The sequence below is a fragment of the Amblyomma maculatum genome, chromosome 11 (assembly GCF_055883805.1).
Source record: "Amblyomma maculatum isolate TAMU_Amacu chromosome 11, ASM5588380v1, whole genome shotgun sequence".
Classification (NCBI taxonomy): domain Eukaryota; kingdom Metazoa; phylum Arthropoda; class Arachnida; order Ixodida; family Ixodidae; genus Amblyomma; species Amblyomma maculatum.
In genome coordinates, this window is record NC_139354.1 from 155,140,846 (window position 1) to 155,157,820 (window position 16,975).

A 16,975-nucleotide genomic window follows, 5' to 3' on the forward strand; every position below is an offset into this window, starting at 1 on the left:
CTTGGGAGCTCGTGATCCTGCGTCCGCACCAAACGGTAGCCGGAAGTAGATGCGGTGTTGTCGCAGAAATGTCCCTTAGAGACGTGTATTGTGACGTATAATAATAATTAGCATGTAAATTACAGAATTACAGAACACGCAGGTAAGCAAAAGGTAAATTACTTTTCCGCGATTCTTCCTTTCACTTGGCGTGCACGTAGCGCCATCAAGCGTGTGGCGCACGGAATAAGATAGGGCATGGCCTCCGAGATTTCCATCGCACCGGCTCGGGTCGGCAACAATGTTGCCGATTGATTGGTTGGTTGGTTCACAGGAAGGGAAAGACGCAGTATCGTCACACTTGCTCTGTGGACACCTGAACCGCGCCGTAAGGGAAGGGAGGAAGGTGGGAGTGAAAGTATAAAGAGAAAAAGGGGAGCCGTAGTGGAGGGATACGGAGTAATTTCGACCACCTGGGGATCTTTAGCGTGCGCTGACATCGCACAGCACACGGACGCCACTTTCGCCTCCATCAAAACGCAGCCGCCGAGGTCGGGTTCGAACCCGGGAACTTCGACACAGTAGTCGGATTTTCTTATCGTAACCCCGGACAGTGCGACTCCAGCGTACTATCATCAATGCTGCTGGATTCCTAACGTCGTCAGGATCCTACGGACATCATTGCGAAGTACGGACAACGATTTTTGACCATTTACGGTCGATTTGTTCTGCGCCCACGCCGTATGCTCTGCTAGGCCTACCGCCCCTCTCCGCGGCTGCGCCGCCAGCTGCATCGGGCGCCAAGCGAGCCCACGCGCCGCCTGCCGCCATGAAGGTGACTGTGGAGGGCGTAGAACTAATGCCCGAAGAATTTGCAGCAAGTGAATGGCTGACTAAAGTGAACAAGCTCCAGGAAGCTAGAACAGTGAAGGGGACACCCGCACCCGAAGTTCCCGGCTCTCAGGATGGAACACCAGCGTCCCAAATGACCCCCGATGCTCCGGCCGATTGTGAAAAGGAAGTAGACGCGCTTACGCCTCGCCAACGTGGACGCCAACTCGCTAAACGCTCGGTAGCTTCCAAGCAGCCCCGCCTGCCTAGCAACACGGTCAAGCTCATCGTCCGCCCCAGATGAGGATTAATACTCTCCAAGACAACTACATTTCAACTGCTCGAAGCGGTCTGCACGGCAGCAAACTTCAACCGCGGTTCCATCCGGCATGAGGACCTTATACAAGCCAACTACCTACAAAACACTTTTGCCTACTGCACACCAAATATCGAACGCGCTGAGCGCCTCATACATCTTAAAGAGCTCGTCATCGACCAACGATCGTACGGAATATCAGTGTACTGTGCACCAGACGACTGTTCAGGAAGAGGAGTGATCAGAGGGGTTGATCTCCGTCTCGATCATGCAACTATTCAAGCAGAACTCCAGGACAACCGAAGCCCTCCTATCGAGAACTTCAGAAAACTCGGCAACACCACTGCCGTGCTGATCACCTTCGCCCAACCTAAGGTCCCTGCATGGATCTATTTTTGTAACAGCAGACACCGCTGTACCATCTTCAAAAAGAAATATGAGGTATGCTACCGCTGCGCCGAGCTCGGCCACCGATCCGACGTATGCGTAAGCACAGTTACCAAATGCCGAGGCTGTGGGCTTCCCAACCCGGACAGCGACCACTCCTGTACGCCGACCTGCCGTCTCTGCGGGAAAGAACACCTCACGGGCGACAGCCGATGCAAATAAATATTTCGCACTCCCTACGCCGTCAAGCGCCGTCAGTGGGAAAATCGCAGAAGGGCTGAAGCTGCTAAGCAACAAGAACAAGCCTCCTCACGCCGGGTAACTTTACAACACGCCAGCCGCTGGGACCGCCAACGTTCCGGCAGCAATCAACGCAGTCTCAGGGACCGCTCGGACTCCTTCCCACCCCTCGGGCAAAATGCCTCGAGGCAATCATCTCGGACGCCGTCCAGAACGCGACCAGGTATGCCTGCAGTCGTCCAGCAGCAGCAACCTGCTCCACCGGGGCAGCTACAGGGCCCGGCTACGCCAAGACCGCCACCGGCTCCACCTCAAGCGGTGAGTACGCTAGGAGGGACTCCCACTTCTCACGCACTCGAACAAGCCATTAGACACCTCACGGCCGTCGTAACACAACTGGTTCATAGAGTCGAAACTATCGAAAAACGCTTAGACGCTCCTCCTCCTACTTCCCCCGCACCATCTGACACTGCCCACAAACGCAAGGCTCTTGCCGCAAGCGATACGCAAACGGAAGACATACACGCACAGATAGCGCGCCTCGAAGCACAGGGCGTCTTCTTTCAAGGCCGTATTCAATCGCTGGAGGAACATATTGAGAACTCCTTTCGCCCCCTCAGCTCTCAGTTTGCTCTACAGCTAGAATCTCTTGGTAAGGTAATCCACTCCCTCTGCAAACATGAAGGCATGACCCCGCTCCCGGTTCAGACGCCAAATCACGCAACGACCTCCACTCCGAACTTCTCCCAACCTAATCATGGCGGCTCGCTCGGGTAACACTACCATCTGGCAATGGAACTGCAGGGGGTTCGCGCGCAAGAGGGCGGTCCTTCAGCAGCTTCTTACCGCGAGCGACCCCCAGAAATCTTTGCCCTTCAAGAAGCAGGGAAACATGCGAAATTGGCTGGATATCGGACATACACATCGGGAAGAGCAAACTCCCAGGTGGCTACTCTAGTTAGGCGAAACCTTACGGTTATCTTGCATGAGCTAGACTCCACTTTCCCAGACCATATCCTTCTCGAAATTCTCCCCCGGCCCTCTCGTGCGACCAGGCAATGCCTTTTCGTGCTCAACGTCTATAGCCCACCCCGATCACGCAAGGCCGTCTTCGGGCCACTTTTCCTCCGAGTGCAGCAGCTAGCGCGAGGGCAACCTCTAATTATTCTCGGTGATTTCAACGCTCCGCATCAAGCATGGGGTTACCACTACGACACGCTTAAAGGCCGATTGCTTTGGGACGATTGGCACACACTCCATCTGAACCTCTTAACGGATATCACCCAACCCATTCGGAGAGGAACGGGCGTCTCGCGGGACACAACCCCGGATCTCGCCTTTACGGGACCGGGGATTGCAGCTACCTGGTGCAATACTCGGGAAACATTCGGAAGCGACCACTACGTTCTGGAGATTGTCATTCAGGAGCCTACTCGACAATGTACGCGACCAGCTAAAGTGGTCAACTGGGACTGCTTTCGTGCCAAGCGAACAGAGCAAGGCTCTTCCCAACCTATCACAGACATCGCCGCTTGGTCAGCCGATATCCTCAAACAAGTTGCAGATGTCACTGCTGAAGTTGCTGTGGAAGACTCCGTACAAAACTGCGACAGATATTATGCCCAACTGTGGGACCGCAAGCACAAGCTGGAGGCCCTGTTGCAAACTCGCAAGTGGGATCGGAATCTTCGACGACGGCTCGCCCGAGTCCATACAAACATCGAAAACCATGCCGTAGAACTTACACGCCAAAACTGGCAAAATATATGTGACCAGATGGATAAGGCTCCAACGCCAGAAACACCTGGAAACTACTCCGTCACCTCCTCGACCCCGAAGGGAGCAAGTTCCAAGCCCGCCAGCAGCTCCAGCGTATCTTCCACCAATTTCCGGGCACCTCAGACGCCCTCAAACAGGAGCTAGTAGACACCTACATCCGCCCAGGCCCGGTGAAATCTTTCCCTCCTTATCAGGGGAAGGAAAACGTCCGTTTAGATGCTCCCATCACTTTACCGGAGGTACGAGCTGAGCTCAATCGTCTCAAGACAAACTCAGCTGCAGGCCCGGACCGGATATCTAACCGTATGCTTCGGAACCTCGACGACGCCTCGATTCATGCTCTCACAGACTTTCTGCAAAAATGCTGGGAGCGGGGAGCCATCCCGCAAGAGTGGAAACGCGCCAACCTCGTGCTCATCCCCAAGCCGGGCAAACCACCTACTCTATCGAACCTCCGCCCCATTTCTCTCACGTCCTGCGTGGGAAAACTATTGGAGCATGTAATTCAGACCCGTCTTCTTCGTTACCTAGAAGAACATCACCTACTTCCAGACACGATGTTTGGTTTTCGACCACACCTTGCGGCCCCATACATCATGCTCTTGCTCAAGCATCAGGTGCTGACACATAGCTCTTTGGACACCAAAGTCATAGTTGGTCTAGATGTCGCGAAGGCCTTTGACAATGTCCGGCATCAAGCTATTCTGCAGAACCTCCAGACCCTAGGGGTGGGACAACGAACGTATGCATATATACGCGACTTTCTCACAAACCGCACAGTGCAACTTGACACCGGCTCAGGAGATCCTTCCACCATCTCTCCTGGAAGCCGGGGTACACCCCAAGGCTCAGTGCTTTCCCCACTCCTGTTCAATATTGCGCTGCTTGGCCTGCCCAATCTTTTGGCAGATATTCCCCACTTGCACCACAGCCTATACGCCGACGACCTCACTCTGTGGATTACACACGGCAGTGACGGCCAGATTGAGGAGACTCTGCAGACAGCCATCGATCGCGTTGGTACCTAGCTGGCCACAGTCGGCCTATCCTGCTCGGCCACCAAGTCTGAATACATCATTGTCCCAACCCAGGGAAGACGCCCCAGATCGCCTCCGGCATCCTTCAATCTGCAAGTACAGGGCACTCCCATACCCCGTACCGACCGAATCCGTATCCTGAACCTTCATCTACAAGATAATGGAGGAAACGCCACTACTCTTCAGCGAATAGATCAATCTGTAATCCAGATCAGCCGCCTGCTCAAGAGAGTCGCCAACAACCATAAGGGCATGCGCGAATCCAACCTTTTTGCGCCTCGTACAAGCCTTCGTTTGTACGCGCATTGCCTATGTTGCCCCTTACCTTCGCCTCACGCGAACAGATCGGGAACGACTGAATGCATCACTGCGCAAGGCATACAAGACAGCATTGGGTCTACCCATGTCCACTTCCACCACCAAACTGATGACCCTCGGGATCTCCAACACAGTCGACGAGCTGATTGAAGCGACTCTAACTTCCCAATATAAGCGCCTCTCGCTGACACATGCGGGCCGTGCAGTACTGAGCCAGGTAGGAATCACTCCTCTGAGGGCGACTTCTACATATACGGACCTCACGCCTGAGCAGAGACTCAGTCTTCGTATTCCTCCGCTTCCCAAACGTATGCATCCAGAGTATCATACAGAGCGCAGAGCCGACCGAGCCCGGCAGCTCCACAAACGTTTTACCGGTCGCCCCGACGTACGTACACAGATGCCTCCCACCACCCCCGTCGCCCCGCTATGGTTGCGGTTGCATTGGCACCGCACCGAAATTGGCACAACGCCTGCAGGGTCCTCAACGCCGCAACTGTTACCACCGCAGAAGAGGTTGCCATCGCGTTAGCTCTGACCGACCCCTCCACCAAAGTAGTTGTTAGCGATTCCCAACAGGCAATTCGTAACTTCGATGCAGGTCGCATATCCCGACAGGCACACACTATCCTCCAATCTCTCCCCTTACCGTCTACACCTCGTCTTCTCATATGGACCCCAGCTCATGAGGCGCTCAGCGGGAACGCACAGGCGCATGCTCTAGCCCGAGAACTCAGCTACCGGGCGGAGCACCCTCCTCAGCCTGCCGCTTCCTCTGACACTCCACAAGGCACACATTCACGCCTTGTTACATACACGGACATCCTCCAGCATTATCGGCTCGAACGGTGTCTATACCGCCCTGCACACCGGGAACTATCCCGGCGCGAGGCCGTCCATTGGAGCAAAATACAAACAGGAACCTTTCCCAACCCATGGCTATATAGCAAAATTTTCCCAAATCTTATTGCACCTAGCTGCAAACACTGCTCACAACCGGCCACATTCATTCACATGGTGTGGACATGTATACGACACAACGCAGACAATACAGCTACAAGGGATGCGTGGGAGTCCCTCCTGCGTACCCCCGAGATCGCCCAACAGCGCCAGCTCATTTTGCGCGCAATGGAGGCCGCAGAGTCCCAAGGGATCCCTGCTGACCTTCTCTAAGCAGTGCAACCAGTCTTTCGGCTGGTTCCCCTTCTTTGGGAGTAAATAAAGAGTTCATCATCATCATCGGGCGTCTTACCACTGCGCCACCTCGGCGGGGCGACGAACTACGACTGGAACTTGAGGCCCGCGCGTTTCGGCAAGGTGGCTGGCAGTGCTTCCAAGTCCCGGAAGGATTAATTAATAAAAATGAGTGTAGCAAGCTTCTCTATATAGGAATTCGAAACAGAGCCTCCCTTCTCAGTGCACGCCTCAGGCGCATTGTAAGAGAAGCGTACACGCGCACTGGAGCCGAAAGATTCTGTCGCAAAGGCCGCTAGGGGAAGCGATGACGTCACCGCTAAGCATGAAGCGTTGAAACATGGGCTCGCTCTTGAGAGACGCGTAATGAAAGCGGTTGCGTCTACCAGTGCCGGGCGCACTAGGGTGTCTCTTGTGCGCGCGAACTTTAGCGAAAAGTTTCTACTACTCGCAGAGGTCGCTAAGGAAAGCGATTACGTCACCGCTAAGGCATGAAGCGTCGGAATATAGGCTTGAGAAACGAGTAATGGAACTGGTGCCGTCTACCTTTGCCGGACGCAGTACAATGTCTCGCTCATCAGTGACTTCCTTATCGGTGAGTACCGTTGGGCCGTCTACGTCGGCTGGTGCTCGACCGCGAGGGAGGCCACGTAAGACGGCGGCACAGAAGGCGGACGCCAAATCTCGCCTTGCTGAGGCCATGCGGCGAAAGCGACGCGAAAATGCTGAACTCCGGGAACAAGAGGTTGCGGCGAAACGACAACGGTGGACCGAGACCCGGAATTCAACACGAGAGGCCGAGGCATTGCGGCTTAAACGTCAGGCAGATGTGCAACTAAGGGCAAAGGAAGCAGACGCCAAACGGCAGGAGCGACAACCGAACGCCTCGCTGAGAGCCAGGGAGGCTGTGATGAAACTTCAGCGCCGCGACATGGATCCCCAATTACGAGCGCGGGCAGCCGAGGTCCGCCGTCAAGAGCACCTAAACGTTGCCGACCTTCGAACACGAGAAGCTGAGCTCAAACGTCACCATAGGCAAGAAGACCCCGCATCCAGAACGCGTGAGGAAGAGGCTAAGCGACACCGATGCCAAGAAAATCCTAATTTCGGCGCGTGATGCTGAGGTCAGGAGCCAGCGTCGGAAAGAAGACCCCAAGCTGGGAGCGCGTGAAGCCGGGGCCAGGAGACAACAGCGGCATGAAAATCCTCATTTTAGGGCTCGTGAAACTCAGGTCAGGTGTCAGCAGTGACAGGAACACACCGAGTTCAGAGCACGTGAAGCCCAGGCAAGGCGGCAACAACGGCAAGACAATCCTGATTTGAGGGCGCGAGAAGCTGAGGCCCGACGTCAGCAACGCCAGAAAAACTCGGAGCTGCGGACGAGAGAGGCCGAAGATAGACAACAGCGGCAAGACTGTCCAGAAATTCGATCCCGGGAAGCCGAAGTCAGGCGACTCAGGCGCGAGCCGAGGAAGAACAACGATCGCGGGAAAGGTTAAGCCAGCATTTAAGTGCTACAAAAATGTTTCACAAACGCATCACACAGAACCCATTTGATTACTCTTGCTCTGTGGCGATCGGCTTTGGCACAAGAACGATCTGAAGCCTCTTCCAGAGGCGCATGCCACAGTCATTGCCGATGCTTTTCAGACAGATGTTTCTGGGCTCGAGGTGTGTCGCACTTGCATGTAGACCATTGCATGTAGACCGCTATGAATGGCTGTTTGTACCTACCAAAGCCGCCGCATTTACCAAAGCTTGATGCCGTGAGCGAGCCGCTTGCGTCACTGTGGATCCCCTTTATGCAGATTCGGAGGCTGCTGTACAGCAACAGCGGCCAGTTCGCCATCAGAGGACCCATTGTGAACGTGCCCATTAACGTCGACACGACAGTCATAGAGATGTCGAAGAAGATCAAGCGTTGTATGTTCCCATCAAACGCCGAATGACATACAAGAGTGTGTACATTCGTGGCACGGAAAAGAAGGCTCAGTTGCTTCCCTGGCTTTCGTTCTTCAGAAGTCAAGTAGTTACAAAACAATCACGCGGGATCGAATCCCGGCCTCGGCGGCAGCTTTTCGATGGAGGCGAAAAGCAAGGCGTCCGTGTGCTGTGCGATGTCAGTGCACGTTAAAGAACCTCAGGTGGTCGAAATTTCCGGAGTCCTCCACTACGGCGTTTCTCATAGCCTGAGTTGCTTTGGGACGTTAAACCCCACAAACCAACCAACCAACCAATCATGCTTTCGACAAGTTAACGAGTGTAGTATTATGTGAACTACGTATTTGTGTCACTCAAAAGTGCGACAAGCAAATGAGTAGAAGGTGCGAATGGGGCGCGATAACGCTATCGCGTTCAATTCTTAAAGGCGAAGCTTAAGCGTCCTCTAAATTTTGGTCATCAATCCATGATTTCAATTTGGCCCCTGAGTTGCTTAGCAATGCGTCATTAGCGAATTGAAGATTACTGAGGTATTCTCTGTCAATTCCTATCCCTAACTGCTCCCATTCCAAGCCTTACAATACTTCCTCTAAGCAAGCTATGAACAGTACTGGGGACGCCATGTCTCCTTGCGTAAAACTCTTGTTTATAGGATTTCTTTATTTATTCAGAACTACAGTTAAAATTAGAAGGTTGGCAAGTTGGTAAGTATTTTTGGTAGTTAAGCACGAAATGAGAACTTCATTCGGTAAGACAGCATACAAAGCCCAAACGTGGAGGAAAGTACCAAGAAAACAAAGCAAGATGTTGCATCAGGGATCCTACACATCCGTGGTAATATGTGCACTGATACAAAACAATCACGCGGTAAATTCATTTTTCACAGAGGAATTCAATTTCTGAAGTCTTGTTAGGATGACTGCGGGGGTGGTGTAGCATGTGTAAATTGATTTTAGAATGTCATAAGAATCCTTAAGCTAGCGCGTGAATTGGCTAGGGTGTGTGAAAAAAAAAAAAAAAAAAAACAGAAATCGTTTACACTTTGCTAATCTCCTGCATTCCCAACATTGATCGGTCAAGTTAGAGCGGTCCTGACTAAAAGAATTCTTGCACTCTATGAGGCGTTCTTTTAGGCATCTGTCAGCTGTCCAATTTAAGCATAAAACGTTTTTGCAGCAATCAACATATCTTTTAAAAGGCTTGACGCCCCATACATTGCTGCTACAAAGGGATGTAGCACCCACCCGTTTTTGAACAGCCGTGCACAAGCGGAAGAGCTTGTCGGGTGCGGAAGAAACTACATCAACATTGTAGCGTGTGCCTACTGTGTTTAGCCCATGAGAAGTTTTATGTGCGTACGGAACTACGACAACCTTTCGTTTTCTTTGCTGGCGGTTGCTGAAATCTGTGTAGAACCTACTGAGTCTGACGAACCTCTAGCAGATTTGAGAGGGCAGTTTCGGGGGCATCCGATGCTTTAGGCCTGACAACCTGTTCATGAAAAGCCTTTTTAGCATTATGCGTGCAGGAATTTATGAGACCATACCTCGGAAAATAAATTGCAACCCCAGGATGGACTGTTTATTATTGCTCGGAAGAGAAATCAATTAGAGGGTTTGAGCTTCTGGGACCGTAACGCCAGCAGGGGTGGTCAGGCAAAAAGTGCAATTCTAGTTCTAGAAACTGGAGCTTTTGCTGTTTTGGAAGTTAAAACAAAAACGAGAGTCCGCAGTTTCTTCTTGAACACTTTCAAAATATTAGTAACGAGCCTGTTGTTATTATATAATTTTTTGAAAACCATAAAATCATCTACATACCTAAAATACAAGGATAAAGTTTGCTGATGTTTATTTCTGCGTGTTTATCAACGCTGCTTAGAACAATATCGCAAAGCCTAGGGCTACCTTGGAGCCATTGCATACATCAGACCTTTGAACACAGAGCACTTGCTCGCAAAGGTTGACTGCAAATGAAAAGAAAACAATCCAATGCAATCCTCGTCCAACATGTTGCAGTTAGATATAAAGCAGATTTTATCACATCTTCAGCGATGCAGCGTTTCACAGTGGTAGAGAATAAAATACATCTCAGACATATATTATCATGTTCTGGTGACAAGGCCGTAGACACCAAACGAAGACACAGGCTTGATGGTACTGAATTTAACTATTTATTGGGCTGACTTGCGCCCGCAAAAGAACTAAGCAAATCGACGGCGGCGATGGCAACAGACGTGCTCGTCGATCGTCCAACTAAGAATGTCCGTTCAACTCGACAGCGCTCAATTTAAAGGCTGCTTAGACCAATCTAGATAATGTCACAAACTGCTATCAGCACAACCTGGAAAATTGTAGCAACAACGCTAGTGATCGGAATCTTCGAGACAGATCTCGGTGCGTCTTGCACGACAACGAAACTGATAAAGGTGTCTCTCGCGACATCGATCATTAACAAACAATGAATACAGAGCTGATAAGCAATCCAGAATCAGAGTGATAGAGTCGCATGCCGGCGGGTGCCAAAAAACTACAAATGCAGTTGTTTCGCGGGATTTCTCCCTTCTTAAAAAAGCATCGCCTCCATGTTCCAAAATAAACAAAGCAACATATGTAGCAACTTATACAAGGCAACTTATATGCAACAACAAAGCAACTTATATGCAATGCTCACTTATCAAATTTAGCTAACAAGCGTAGCATCGCAAGACTATCTCTATTTCATAAATTCTATTATCATCTTTCGCACGAATCTGTTATCATCCCTGCATACCGCACCTCCAGCCGCACGAACCACGAAAAGACAACCCATCCTCCGCAAGCCCGTACATCTGCGCATCTATATTCGTTTTTCGTTCGCACAGCAAAAAACTGGAATGACTTGCTTGCCGACGTCGTGTTCCACACAGACCCATCACTGTTCAAATCATCACTTGAAGCAATATTATGCCCTGAAACCTACTGTCTCAAGTAATACCCCTTCAATGGGGCCTTTGAGTTTATAATAAATAATAAACAAATTACAAAGCTTTAACTTCACGGATTTTTTAACGCGCGTAATAAGGCTTCAGACGAACAATATGTACTATTTCTGGGCGTGCGCATCGCCGTTGTGATGCTGTCGTACTGTCGGCAATGACAACATAGTCGAGTTGTCCGACGCGGCGAATAATTTTGTATGGATCAAAGTATCGTGAAAAGCAGTAGCTTTTCACTTATTCCACGGCGGTGAATTGGAGCCCAAACCCACAATTAGTCTCCTGGATTGTACTCTGCGTGGCGTCGTCGTAAATTGTACTATCGGGTGTCGGTGCGCTGTTGGTCTTTAACACAAGCCGTGTGAGTCGTCGGGCTTCCTCTGCACAATGCAGGTAGGCGGCGAAGTCAAAGTGTTCCTCGTTGGTTACGTGCGGCAGCATTGCATCGAGCGTCGTCGTGGGCTCCCTGCCGTACACAAGCTTGAACGAGGTTGCTCTGGTCGTCTCCTGGACTGCCATTTTATACGCGAAGATCACGTACGGCAAGATGGCGTCCCAGGTCTTGTGTTCAGCGTCGACGTACATGGCGATAATGTCCGCGATCGTTTTGTTCCGTCACTTCGTAAGGCCATTGGTCTGGGGATGGTACGCAGTTGTTCGTCGATGGCTTGTATGACTGTATTCCAGGATGGTTCGCGTCAACTCTGTCGTAAACGCCGTTCCCCTGTTCGTCACGAGCACTTCTGGGGCACCATGTCGAAAGAGAATTTTTTGGACAAAACATTTCGCGAATACTGCCGCGGTACCATTGGGTAGCGTTTTTGCTTCGGCGTAGCGAGTATACTTGAAGAAGACATCTCGAGCTAGTTGGTTCATCACGAGGTGTCAGAACAATAAACCTTCAGTTGTTAGTCAGCGCCTGTGTCTCGTCTGCCCTTCTCTGTCCATTGTGAAGTTTGCGCTGTTTTTGCTCTGTAGCGAGTAGAGTAGTCAGTGGCACGTTGATCCACCTGCACCCATAGACGAAGATCGAATGGGGTCGAGGAGATCCATCCCAAACTGATGACACTGCGTGGCACCATTCTAATCGCCTCTACATCCTGCACAGTGGCAGCATTACAACACAGTATAAAGTAGATTTCATTTTAGTCTCCCAGTTAGGGTTTTTGTATGTATGGCTTTGTGAGGTATGGAAAATACCTCAGTAATCTGCAATTTGCTGATGACATTTTCTTGCTAAGTAACTCAAGGAATGAATTGCAAGGGATGAGTGATGACCTAGACAGGAAAAGTAAAAAAGAAGGAAAAGCACTGGAAGTAGTAGGCGAATATATCTATTTAGGACAAGTAGTAACCGCAGATCCGGATCATGAAAAGGAAATACCAAGGAGACCAAGACTGGGCTGGAACGCATTTGGCAAGCACTCCCGTGTACAGGATGCACGCACAATGTCGTGTACAGGATTCCAATCAGTTGCGGGCTCCAGTACATCGGACAAACTGGAAGGTGTTTCAATGAGAGGGCGAGAGAACACAGACTATGCGTACGCAACAAATCGGGTACTAACCTCGCCGAACATTGTAAAGCTTGTAAAACTGATCCAACTAACGCATGTCATCCGCTCTTAGATAGTACAGATTTCTTAAGATCAGCCAAAGAAAAAACTGAGCGCGAAGTCATGGAGGCATACTTCATTAGGAAGGCCGGTCAGGATTGCGTCAGCGTACCTTCTATCAACCTTCTTGAAAGCGAATTTGAATTCCTTGATGGCCACATGTAGGTGTTATAACCCTTTTTGCTTTATTACCACAAGCAACCGGTTGCTGACTGTTATGAAAAGAGTTATCGTCTGTGGAATTGCTTTTACTTCCCGGTTTTTGGTGTGTTTACTCCCCTGATTTTCTCATTCTTCATAATTGTTCTTCCACTCGCCCATCCTGATTATTCTTGCTTAGCATTTGAATGTTTTAGTGGGGAGCCTTCTACACTCCTGCGTCTGTTTTTAGTTTTTTTAGTTTTGACTCTGGTTTTGCTTCCCACGTATGGTCTGATTTAGCTTATGACTCCGCGTTTGCTTCGCACGTTTCATATGTCTTTAGTTTTGACTCTGCTTTTGCTTCGCACGTGTCATCTGTTTTTATTTGTGACTCTGCTTTTGCTTCGCACGTTTTATCTGTTTTTAGTTCTGACTCTGCTTTTGCCTCGCACGTTTTTTTGGTATTGACCTATGACTGTTTTTACTTCCCTTGTTTTGAGCCCTTTTAGGCTCGCTCGTTGCTGTGGTTGGGTGGCACCGTCCCTTGGCCATGATGTTGTTCGCACCCCATCTGTTGTATTATATTCACAATGAGTTTTATATAATCTGTTGATAATGCTACCCGGCCCCCTTGTTTCTTTTTTGGTTTCTCCGGGTCAAGATTGTCGGCCGCCCTTTGTCAAACTGTATTTGGTCGTAGTATAAGGCCCCTTGATTGTCACGTGAGTTTTGACATAAATTGTGCTGCGGTTGTCCTCGAAAATAAAGTTGTCAGTTAGCGCCTGTCCTGTCTACATCTGTGTTGTCCCCGTCTCTTTTTTGCGCTATGTCTTCAAGAAAGCACTCCCAGATTATGGCTAGGAGCTTAACGATATCGCTCAAAGGAAAATATACAGCAGTTGCATCTTACCTGTACTTATCTATGGGGCTAAAACGTGGAAGCTTAGAAAGAGGGATCTACTTAAGTTGAGGACAACGCAGAGGGCTATGGAAAGAAAAATGGTAGGGACAACGTTAAGAGATAGGAAACATGTAGAGTGGGTCAGAGAAATATCTCAAGTTACTGACATTCTCATGGAAATCACGAAGAAGAAATGGGCATTGGCAGTACACGTATCGCAAAGAAAGGATAATCGATGGTCGCTTAAGGCAACAAGCTAGATTCCAAGGGAAGGAAAGCGTACAAGGGGCGGCAGAAAATTAGGTGGGCGGATAAGGCTAACAAGTTTGGCAGGGGTCAAGTAGCAGGAGCTCGCACAGGATCGAATTAATTGGACGAATATGGGAGAGGTCTTCGCCCTGCAGTGGGTTAGTCAGGCTGAATATGATGATGATGATGCGCACTTTCGGTTCTGTCGTTTACTGAAGAAGGTATTCATGATCTTGAAGTTATTGCTCTCTGCAAACTCCACTGATATCTGTTCCCTGCTATTCGTAAAGACAATCCCATAAGTTTCTAAGCTGCTTTTTGCCTACCTTAGCATTGAAGTCGCCCATCAGTGTGGTGTAGCACGTTTCTACGTTCTCATTGCCGATTCCACACCTTCACAGACTTCTTTGGCTGCCTACTCGTCATTTCCACATTTAGGCGCGTTGGTTTGTACAACATTCAGTCTATACCGCTTATTAGGCTTAACTCTGACGGTCACACTCTCCTTAATGGTATAGAATTAATCTTGTTACCTGTTGTATACTTATTGACAAGGTTGCCTACTCTCACAATACATGCCCGCACTTCAGCACAGTATTTGGATCGGTTTGGTTTGTGGGGTTTAACGTGCCAAGTTGACTCAGGCTATGAAAGACGCCCTAGTGGAGGAATTTGAAAATTTTCACCACCTGGGTTTCTTTAACGTGCACTGACATCACACAGCACACGGGGCGCATTGCTTTTCCCCGCCATTGAAAAGTGGCCGCCGAGGCCGGGATTCGATCCCAATCCTTGAGAACTGCAGTCGAGCGGCGTAACCACTCCGCCACCTCCGTGGTGCCAGTAAATGAATCAATTGGCGTCCAAACCTCAGTAAGCCCAATTGCATTCGATTTCATGTCCGCAACTTCCTCGAAGGATACTGGTGACCTAGCTTCACTATCTTAGGTTCAGGGTTAAACGTTGCCATGGTACATTTCAATGGCGGCCTGTTCAGAGCCAGACATCTTAGCACCATATGCGGCATTACACTAGCGACAGCAGCCGTGGCGAATTGCTCTGCAGCCGCTGCGGACTTGCTGGGGTGTGTATTGAGCATTCGTAGGAGTTTTTCTGCCTATTACTAAACCAGGGCGGTGAAATCCGGTTCTGGTAAGCGAGTTAGTTTCGGTAGGTGCTCACCGTCATCAGGTCGAAACCTAAACCTAGCTATTTTATGCAGCTCGGCGCACCCGAGAACGTTTGTAACCCAGTAGAGAGTTGCGAACTACGATTCTCTTGCATGCAAGACTGCTTGAAAGCTGTAAAGTTCAAACTGGATATACAAAACAATTGTATACATTCGCCCAGAGACAAGAGGATGCTAACTCTGCCAATATAATTAGAAGAATATATGAACTGGACGGTTATACGATTATATACACATGTTGACAATAGATGAGATAATTTGAACAATATTGAGAAAGAAAATAGTGCAGAGTTATGTACGTAAATTGCGCCGATAAGAAAAACGGAACTACAGAAAACATTTGGGCAGTGATGTGGTCGTGGTAAAGAGCAAAACCACACGGCATACGCAATGCATTGTGACACTGAGATAACCTTGAACACCGAGAATAGCTAATTATATCAAATTTGATAACAAAAAAACGACAATATTTCAGATTGATAAGGAGTGAGTTGCTCCACATCTTTAAACTTGAATGATTTAATTGGCTAGGAAAGATCAGTAAATACTACTCGACAGAGAACCAAAAGATTGTAAGCACTACGGAGAATACTACGAACCCTTGAAACTACGAACCTCATTAAGTACAATATTATGAACCTCTGAACCCATCATACATAATGAGGAACTATTTTACGCATTTGAAAACTCATATGCCATAAGACGTCACCGAGCAATGGTCTTGAAGAGAGAGAGAGAGAGATATATTTTAATGGCAACAGGCGATGTCTGCCTGGTGGTAAGCCTAGCATGCTACTCCTGATGAGGGTTGAGGGATGAGGGTGACAGATTGTGGGAGGGGAAGGGGAAATAAATGAAAAAAAAGAAAATCGGTGTCGCACACTTTCACACGCACATAAGCACACACAGACGAGTTTTAAAGGGTATTGATCAACCCTGTGTCCTTAAGAAAAGTTAACTTTCATACGCACATAATCACACACAGATGAGTTTTAAAGGGTATTAATCAACCCTGTGTCCTTCAGAAAAGTTAGTAAGGCCTTGGTAGCTCGCGCAGCAGACGATCCGTCGCACCAAGGACCCAGGACATGTTCAAGGCGCAAGGTCTTGAACATGGTATGGTCTTGAAGAGCTATCCATAAAACTATCGGGATGTCTGTAGCAGCTGCGCAGCTTGTCACGACGTTAACGAAACCTCATATGACGCCGCTCAAAAATGCTGTCAGGAAGAAAGAGGTTATCCATTCTATTCTATTCACAGCTTGCATACAGAAAGCACTACGAGCTTTTACTCCGGTACATTGGAGTGATACCATCTATGCAAAATCCCTTATAATACTCGTAGTTAATTACGTCTTCGCTTTCTTGTGCGCCTCCGAGGATAATGAAAATGGTTGACCAGTGACAAAGGCAACACAGGAACGTTGAGGAAGTAAGACCGCTTTGAGGAAGAATATTGCAAGGAAGGATCTAAGAGCTTCATGCAGTAACTAAAAATGAAATGAGTAAAGCACACTAAATCTTCTACATCACTTTTCCTGTTTTCATCCAGCGGAAACGAAAATGGATGCGAATGTCTTACCTTTATTTCGTGTTCAGATCGTATGGCCTCAAACACCGCAACGAAAGTGGCATCGGTGAGGACGTGAGTGGCATCCGTATTGCGCATGTTCGTAAGTAGTTCGCCTACAGTACAGCGAGAAATAGGTTACAAGTAATTGAGTCAGTGTAAGCTAAAGCACAATAAATGTATAAAGCCGTGCTGAAATAACTGAGTTTACGTGTCCTCCGTATGGAGGCATTGCAAGACGGTAACAAGCATGGAGGATTCGAGAAAAAGCATTAAAATTGATAACGTGACGCTTGCACTCATCTCAGCCTGA

General features: G+C 49.1%; 1 pseudogene; it reads left to right on the forward strand.

Annotated features, from left to right (window-relative positions):
• Window positions 1–7,012: 7,012 nt before the first annotated feature.
• LOC146175221 (uncharacterized) lies at window positions 7,013–8,030 on the forward strand (annotated as a pseudogene).
• Window positions 8,031–16,975: the final 8,945 nt, after the last annotated feature.